The sequence below is a fragment of the Cryptotermes secundus genome, unplaced genomic scaffold, assembly GCF_002891405.2.
Source record: "Cryptotermes secundus unplaced genomic scaffold, Csec_1.0 scaffold708, whole genome shotgun sequence".
NCBI lineage: Eukaryota > Metazoa > Arthropoda > Insecta > Blattodea > Kalotermitidae > Cryptotermes > Cryptotermes secundus.
Window position 1 is genome coordinate 1,998,201 of NW_019726238.1, and position 9,963 is coordinate 2,008,163.

At 40.0% G+C, this 9,963-nt stretch overlaps 1 long non-coding RNA gene across 1 annotated transcript; it reads right to left on the minus strand.

Annotated features, from left to right (window-relative positions):
• On the minus strand, positions 1–8,227 carry LOC111864113. Its single transcript, XR_002842734.2, has 4 exons — positions 7,881–8,227; positions 7,460–7,593; positions 6,493–6,587; positions 1–83 (listed from the first exon to the last, which is right to left on the minus strand). It is a non-coding gene; the product is annotated as an uncharacterized LOC111864113 (long non-coding RNA).
• Positions 8,228–9,963: the final 1,736 nt, after the last annotated feature.

Consider the following 9,963-nt stretch of genomic DNA (forward strand, 5'->3'; position numbering starts at 1 on the left):
GCAGGCATGGTGCTAGTTTGTCTTCTCTTGCTGCATTTGTTCCTCAACTAATTGCTGTATCTGCCGACGCTTGAAAGTACGATCTGCAATTGAACATACATTATTCATCAGGTGTGCGTAATCATCACACCAACCACTTGAGGTACAAATATTACTAAAACACTATTAGAATTCTGCAATAGGCCAAGAAGACTTTTAAAGAATAAATTACATGACAGCAAAATGTGTTTTTTAATTTCATTTTTATTAAGTGAAGTATGAATTTATATAGACTTTCTTTCGCTGGAAACAAAAGATGGGAGCGTAGTGTGTTCATGTGTCCCATGGCAAGCTTTATTCTGTGGCATATGCACTTACTTACTCATGGAGCTCAGCCCTTCTTGAGGAGAAGCCAAATCTGCAGCTACTCAAGAATTTCCCAGCATTTTATGGAACCCGAAGGTTCATTACCGTGTTCACAACAGCCCTCCACTGGTCCCTATCCTGAGCCACATCAATCCAATCCATGCCATCCAATCCTATCTCTCTAAGATCCATTTTAATATTGTCCACCCATTTATGCCTTGATCTTCCCAGTGGTCTCTTTCCTTCTGCTTTTCTCACCAATATCCTATATGCATTCCTCTTCTCTCCCATTCGTGCTACATTCCCTGCCCACCTCATCCTCCTTGACTTGATCATTCTAATTATACTTGGAGAAGAGTACAAGTTATGAAGCTCCTCATTATGTAGTTTTCTCCAACCTCCTGTCACTTCATCTCTCTTCGGTCCAAATATTCTCCTCAACACCCTGTTCTCAAACACCCTCAGTCTATGTTCCTCCCCTAATGTCAGAGACAAAGTTTCACACCCATACAGAACCACCAGTGGGGTTGTCAACCTTATATGCCTGCTGCCTTTTACCCCCAGGAAGATTCCTAGTGCTCATTTCTGTAGAGGCTGAGTCGACCCCAGGGCCATAGTGCAGCTGGAAGGATTAGGTCAATTGAAAAATCCAATCACCTCATCAACAGAACTCGAACCCACACCCTTCCGACTTATACCACAGTGCCTCAACCAACTTTTTACTAAGCAGAGGCTAATTTGGTTTCAATACCAAACTTTTCTATTAACATTTTCCATTAATCAACCCCCTTAAAGTGGGGGCAATCTGTTCCTCTGAAATGCTGGTCTGCACCTACAAATACAATCTGTACCAAAGGGATGTCGGTATTTTAAAAGTTCATGCCCCAATTCAAGGGCACATGGTAGCGTAGTTGGTTGAGGCACTATGCTACAAGCCAGAGGGTTGTGGGTTTGATGCCTGATGAGGAAATTTGATTTTTCAATTGACCTAATCCTTCAAGTCACAATATGACCCTGGGGTAGACTCAGCCTCTAACACAAATGAGTACCAGGAATCTTCCTGGGGGCAAAAAGCAGCCAGCGTGTAAGGCTGACAACCTCACTGCCATCTGTGAGCTGAAAACCATAGAATAAAAACTGTGATAGAGCATGCACATGCGTAGAACTAGAATAGAAAAGGGCCCCAAGGGGGCCAACTGAGTAGGTGTCTTCCTTTCTCACTTGAAGATGGAAACAGATCCAGTTTCCGAAATGTTGTCTCCTCTATTACCTACAATTCCGAACGATGGAAAAGTCCAAAAACCCAGTAATTCTGTGCCATCCACCATCATCAGAACCCTTTAGAATCTACAAAATGGTTAAAGTGACAAACTTTCAACTTGTTTATTTATTGATAATAGTTTTGAGTCCTGAAGAATTCAGAGTTTGACTTACAAGAGAACGTCTCTGAAGAGTAACTGAGGGACTGACATGGGAAAGGATCTAAGGATGTGGCAATATCTAGGACACTGTATGAATTTTGCAAATTTAAGAACAAATTTTTGGCCTAAAGGTAGAGTCTCTCTTAGAATTATGAGAAGATTATAAAACCCAAAAAGGTAAAGATTTCTGCACTAACTTTCTCTTACAATTTAACATTCAGGTTTCCTTATCAGACACTGACTGATAACTGAGCGCTGTAGTGTGTGTGGAAGTGCGTTAGTAAATAAATGCTATAGGCATTACGTACAGAAGTTTACTTCCCCTACATGCCAGTTGATCATTGAGAATTCTAGTGCAGCTCCCAGGACAAAGAAGATAGGAAGAAATCTATAAATTCCTAGGTATTTCTTTCCAGGCCACTTATCCAAGAGCTTCTGTAATGTTCTGTTGTACAATCGCATTGGCTATCCTGCAAATAAAAGAGTTACTCACATGAGAACCTGAATTACAAAGACATAACTTCTTTACGAAGTACACATTAAAGATTTGAAGAAAATTTCTTTGTATGGATTTTCTTAAGAAAATTAAGAAGAATCACACCAATTTGTGAGCTGGTGAAACAAAGAGGTAGCAGTCATTATAAAATACAGTAAAACCTGCCTTAAATGGACCCTTTATGAAACGGAATTTGACTTAAACGGAAATATTTTCAGGTCCCGTGACTTTGGGGCTGAAAAAAATGTTAAATATGCCTTTATATGGAAAATTTCCAGACTTCCAGAATGTATTGTTTAGAAAAACTTTAGGCAGCCTATACATTTTACAGAATTTTATTTTCTCTAACTCGCAATTCAGCTTTGAACGGTACTGTTCTAAGATGGAGGTAACAGATTTTCTGATATGTTTGTCCTTATCTACAAAATTAGATGGCATCACATTGCAGAAGATCATAATGTTAACAAGTAGACTCTAAATGGTTCTTACGATGGTGTATAAAAATCAGAATTACTGGGTTTCTGGAGTTTCTGCATCACCCGGTATCCTGACAACCAGATAACACAATGTTCCAGAAACTGGATGTTTCCATCCTCAGGTGAATGGGGGAGGGGACACCTACTGTGTTGGGTCCCTTAGGAAGAGCTAACCTCAACCACTGGACAACTCGTGCCAAAGTCAAAGTCATATTGCAACTGACAGTCAGTCAGTCAATAAGTCTTGGTGTCAAGCCCCATCTGGGGCTCATAACCAGATATTTATTACTGTTTAACATTTACGATTTTGTTTCTGTGGGTGCCCTCTCTGATGAGAGGATGGGTCTGTCTTTTGTATATGCTGATGGCCCTTGCCAGCACAGTCTTTCTTGGGTCTGATTCCCTTGGGACTTGCGACCATATTTTACTCTCTCAGATTTGAGACTTCCCTTTTCGTCACCTCGTACGACTTGCGGGGTCAGTGTCAGTATAACTACAGCTATATAAATACCTGAGACCAGGCTACGTCAAAGGGAGATAACAGGAAAATATGCAATAAAAATTCCTGAAACTAAGACGGAAAGGGAGATGAAAATTTTATGTAACAAACATAATCCATGAAAACCAATGCATTGGATTATATGCAGAATTTGTGAAAGCATTTTGTGCCTACCAATAGCACCATGTGTGGACTAAAACATTACATGAAGTGTCTGTCACACGATGCTGCTCTTCTCTGAGAGTTGGAAACCTCATTGCTGATAAAGGGGATCCACATGGGAGAAATGTTCAAAGTGGGTTGGCTGATCGAACTGCTTAAGCATGGCATGTGGGCCAATTCCTTGTATTTCTTACACCTGCTGTTATTTTCAATTTCCAAATTACTAGCTTCGTCCCAGCCTACCTCACAATTCTCTTCATAGGCATGTTGGGCTAATTTTGATTTTTCTAGAAGACCCTCTTTGAGTTTGTGTCTATATTCACAGAGCCACACAGCTAGAAGTCTGCCTGCTTTGCCAATGCAGCTGCTGCCACATTCACAGGGAATGTTACAGATGCACTGTGCCGTCTGTTGCGGATATCTTTCTGGCCTGGTTTTCATGAGTAAACTCCTAAGGGTGTGTTTAGTGTTGAATGTCGTCCTGATGTTTTATCAATGATGACCATGATAAATGAGGCAAAGTGAAGGTGGGGTGGAAATCAGCAAAAAAAAGTGCAGTAAAGTGAAGTGAAAAGTGTTAAGGATGGGAAGGTTAAGTAAGCGTAGTAAAGCAAAATGAAGGGAAAATGAGAACATGACACTGCGCATTCATTACTGTTAGTTTATTGTATAGTATGTTTCACTTTTGTACTAATATTTGTGTGCTGTGTTTTGTTTGAATGTGTTTATATGTGTCTGTTGTCTTAATGTAGTACCACTGCCACCGGGTGAAAACCCATTTGCAGTTAAATAATAATAATTCCTTATACCTTTGAACTTCTCTAAAACACCATTCACATATGGGATTTACACAGAGCCCAGAGGTTTTCCCTCTTTATTCAGATGACTGCTACCCTTGGGATTAATAACCGAGTCAATGAAACCTTGGGGATAACCGCTCAGCTGAAGATCTTGTCTCAGGGTACTAATTTTATTAAACACATTGTCATTCTTGGCATATGGCAGACGATTTACTGTGAATTAAATATCTTTTCACATGTCAGTACGTTAGGTTTGAAGTTGACATATCAGCCAGTGTGGGCGGGTTTTCTGTAGACTTTAGTGGCCAATGTCTCTTTCCTGATGACCAGATCAACTAGAGAAGGAACGACACTGTCTGGAAGCAGTTTTTTGATTGGGGGGGGGGACCTGTTAACTTCCTTATCAAAACCAGTCTGTTGCACAAACTGCATGGAGAAGTTCAAAGCCTTGGGTCCAAAGTGAATGATAATACAAAGGTGGGTACAGTATCAGCTATTACAGAAGATGTTTAAACATAACTTTCTGAGATATTCAACAAATGTCAGTTGAATTTCAATGGACTATATGGCATTATGGCGGGTCACGGTAGCCGAGCGGTCTAAGGCATGCACTGTCTTCGCTCGCTCGGAAGCCGGGATCATGGGTTCGAATTCCACTCAGGGCATGGGTGTGTGCGTTTTTCTGTGTTTGTGTACAGGTAGAGGCCTTGCGATGAGCTGATCACTCGCTCAAGGAGTCCTACCCTATGTGTAAGATCTAGAAAAACCGAAGTGAACGGAGAAGTTCATGGAGGTAGGCTTAGGCCCTCTGGGGCTGTAGTGCCAAGGAAAAAATATGGCGTTATATCCCAGGAGACAGAACCATTGACAACCTCTGCTGTGAGAACCTAAAATCCTACGTAATGTATTTACCATTGACTGACTGTATGTGGATACCATCTCAACTGCACATGGTGTGATGCCTGATTTTTAATTATCTGAAAAACTTTCAGATCTCCATCTCCATGTAGTCATCAAAGGCATAATTTAAAACTATCTACACTTGCAGGCATAATTACTGACAGGACTGTCTTATAACAACTATGACTATTATTTTGGACATGGTTCACTGACTTTTCTTATATTCATTTTGGAAAATGAAAAATTGTGATTTTAATGTGCCAAAGTGACTAGAAATGATTTCTTTCCTTATGATAAATGAGAGAAGCAGATCTAGTTTCTGAGCCACTGTTTGACGAAACTCGAAGACATGGACACTATCCAAAACAGCAGTCAACACTGTCACTGCATTATCCATGAACAAAGCCTACCTGGCCTAGTTCTGAAATTGAAACAAATTATATCTTCAGTGCAGTTAACTATATTAGTTCACATGACACCATTCAAGACATTCCATGGTGACAGTGAGTACTGCTCTGAAATACACTGGCATAACAACTTCATGGTTCTGCAGTGTCTCCTGTTATTGTTAGTAGAAATCACATTTCTCATTACTGAAAAAGGATAACCAATCAGTGACTTTGAGGATGCAAGCTGGGAGTGTGGTACAGGCTTCCTGACAGACATTTCTGGGTACCTACACAATCTCATCAGTGAGCCTCAAAGGAAGAGCTATCTTGTAAGTTGACTGTAAAACAAAGCACTGCCCTTTCAAATAAAATTATTATTTCATTCACAGCTTTAGAAAATTTATACTCAATACTTTCAAACTAAAAAAAAAAGCAAAGGTATCCCTGTAACAGGACGTGGAGGCCCATAGGGTTGTGAGACGTCAAGGTTCCCACATTTTCTAGACAATTGGCTCATAGATGGCAGCAAGGTTGTCAGCCCTACGTGCCGGCCTCCATTTACCCCCAAGAATATATCTGGTACTCATTTCTGTTAGAGGCTGAGTCAACCCCAGGACCATAGTGTGTCCGTAAGGATTAGGTAAATTGAAAAAATCCAATGACCTCATCAGGACTTGAACACGCAACCTTCTGGTTTGTAGCATAGTGCCTCAACCAACTATGCTACCACATGCCCCTTACTTTCCAACGACAAGAAAATATTTCAGCAATACAAGAAGAAAAGTGGCTGGTATGTCTGACACAGTGAACAGCTCCTGGAATCACATACTGGCCAGATCTTTGTACTTTCATCAGGATACGGCACTGTTCAAAACATTTGCTAACACTTTTGAAGCAACATATTGTCACATGGTAGAGGGACTACAAATAACTACAGCACACATAATGTCTTCTCAGTCTTCATTAGCCGTTGCTTGGTAGCAGCTTCAATGGCAGACGTTCACCTTCCTCTGGATTCCTGAACTGTCTGCAGCCTCAGATACCATCTTCTCTCTTCTCACGTGATGTAACTCTCAACTGACCCAACCACTGGCATGGGCTGTACAGACAAATCTCATCCATTATTGCATGTTCTCTCATTGCTGGGGAAACAATGTGTCTGCAGAGCGGTTCCCTAGCAACAGCTGTTGTACTGTCACCTGTTTACACAGCCATTACTTGGCAATGGGTCTACATGTCACAATAAGCTGACAGTGGGCCTATTTTACAGCTTGAACTAATCGACCTACATTGTAGGCATGAACTTAGGTCTAAATTCAAAGAAGGCTCTTTGTTCCATGCTTATAAGTGTGTCCCTAAAGGCAATTATTGGAATTTGTGATACATGGGAGCTGTTTATGCAAGATTACTTGGAACCATTTATATCTGTGAACACTCTTTCACTGATGAAGTTAAGTAAAGCTACATTGTGAAACCAGCAGACAGAGAAGAATCCCACATCAATTCTTTGACTGATTACAAAAAGCATAACACTTCACTTGAAGTGCTTTGCATGAATGGCTTAATTAGTAACATGTTATGTTTTAATTACTTACAAATAATCTAATATTTATTTACATTAATTCTAATTTTTCTATCGCAATTTTTAACAGAATACATATTTGAAAAATTCCATTTGGTTTCTCTGTAAAAGTACTTCTAGTGTTCCAGCTAATAATAATAAAGTAAAAATTTGGTTACTTTTCATGAAGTTTATACAGTGCAGTTTGCAGATGGACCCAACAGAGTAGGTGTCTCCCATCCCTCTGCCTGAGGATGGAAACAGATCCAGTTTCCTAAACGTTATGTTCTTCAGTGTTCTTAAAATAATGAATGATAGACAGAGTCCAAAAACCCAATAATTCCCTTGTGTCTTCTTTGTAGTTTTTGTAGAAATTCAGATCTGATATAAGATACTTAAATAATACCTACCGGGATTCAAACGTGTAAAGTATCCCCTCTGATAACCAAGAAGTTAATGGAACTGCACTAACAATCACGGTGCTCTATAAGAATAAACCCCTTGTAATGATTCTGGATCAAATGGCTTCTATGATGTTACAATGCTGAAGGTAAGGAAAAGTAATATAACAAAACGTGGCCTGTAAAGACAATTACGATGACATATGCTATACGTTTTACTGTACAGTAACCACTTATGTTATGTAATATAGTGCGATTGATATTTCGGCGTACTAACCAAATACAATCCGAATTCAGTGTTACATTAAAGCTTGATAGGTTAGAATTCCGTGAAAAGATAGCTCTGGATTGGATCTAGTAACCATAAATGAGAAATTAACTCAGTACCTCGCGAACGCAGTTACACTACTGAATTGTTAAGCTTCCTTACCTTTAACTGAAATTAGTTTATATACTAGCTTCCTGAATGAACAATCATACATGGCAACACCTTCGCACATCTATATACGATACATCATTTTTACGACTATCGATTGCCACAGTCGATTGAAATGTGGAAATGTCGAAGAATACTAGAAAGGAAAATACTGCACTTCAGTCTGAAACACATTATTCTTCGGTCAGAGCCAGTCACAGCTTTCCTCACTGTAATATACTACAGGTCATAAGGTACTAAAACAGTAGTCAAGAGCGGTTACGAGTACCTCAGAGATTTCATTTGTGAACTCGTGTTTGAAGGATTTAAGACTATCTTTACTCATCATCGGTATAGAAGGTTTCTTTAATGCTTGTTTTTTTATATTTTTATTATAATATTCGGCGCATTTATTTTTTACTTCAACGCTGATTTTTTCAATAATCCAGATGCCCGGACTGATTTTATCCCTTGAAACAACTTTTGAAAGTTCCTATATTCGTCAGTAGATGACACTAATGGCGTTGTGTACAGTTCTGCCACCTACACGACCAGGTGGAAATTACAAGTTTTCTGAAAAGAACGCGACGGAGAAAGTTCACTAACAGGTCTCGTGGCCATGACGAGTACTATTGTCACGAATGATACACCGTGTATTGTTGTAGATGTTTGCAGGTGAACATTGCGACGTAACCTCCAGGAAAGCACTACTCATGCAGAAAAGCGACGTTTCGGCTGTGCTACTGTCTCCACCAGTAAGCTGAATATGAGTCATCGTTATGAGCAAGGGAATAAAGGGAAACAGGGAATACATTTCTAACGGTGTGAAACTTCCAGTAATTTGTAATGTGTCTTCTTTTTTTTTTTGTTCTTTATATTGTAACGTGTATTAGTGACTAGTAGACGGGGTTTGATTGTAAATCGGTTTATCGGATACTCACACTCCTGGTCTGGTCTACATTCGCCGCGCGGCTGGGATAGAACGCACCTCATTGAAAAATTCTGTTCTTTCATATCCGTTGTAACTGTTTATGTACGCGTTGTTACGAGAACGTGTTTACACTTGCTACGTAGGCAATGATTTATTCACTGCTTTTGTTGTAACGGAAACATGATTACCGAGCCGTCGTCTAGCAATGACCGTCTTTTCGGACTTCAATATCCCTGCTTTCAGGCGTCATGTCACAGTATTTTATTTCCATGCACAAGAAACACTTCTGTAAACATTAAATCTATACCACGTGTTTATATCAATGCAGTCTTATTGCATTAAGTAAAATATCAGTTGTCTGGCAGTCCTTACAAAGTGAATATGAAGATGTACACTAACAGCTTCCATTACCGTTCTCCATGCTCACTCTATGTGTGCAACTCGAAATGTTTATCTTGTCAAGATTTATTACACGTGCCTTATTAAATTAAATAAATACTGGCAGCTGTTCTTCATATCTCGAAGTAAAGTGGCAGTTATACTCGAGCTGCAGCACTCAAAACCATATTTTCCTAGCACATTTATACGGATTTTTAATACAAATTTTATAAAAATCTGGGAGTGTATATACGAATTGACCGCCTCTGTGGTCTAGTGGTCAGAGTTCCTGGCTACAAATCCAGAGGTCTGGGTTCGATTCCCGGCGCTGCTTTTCTGAGAAGTAGTGAGTCTGGAATGGGGTCAGCCTCGTGATAATTGAGGAGCTATTTAAAGGAAATAGCGGCTCCGGTCTAGAAAACCGAAATTAACGGCCGTGGGGATCCGTTGCTCTGACCACGTGACACCTTCTATCCGCTAAAGTTGGCACTAACTTCGCCCAGAAGCGGCGGTCGCTAGGTCGGTATAGTTCGCTTGCGGACTAAAACCACGGAGTTTGTTTTGTACATACGAATTAAAATGGGCGAGAGACATGAATTGAAGGATATGGTTTCTTAATTCCGAGCGTAAATAATGTACAATTGTCAGAATGAAGTGGCAGTAGAGGTTATGTCTGAGTGTTCTCCTGCTTATCATCTGCTCCATAGTCAGCTATAACCACCTCTGGTTATATCAGTCTTTACTCGAAAGTTGGGGGCTCCATCTGATCTGGCACTTAGCTGGGTACAG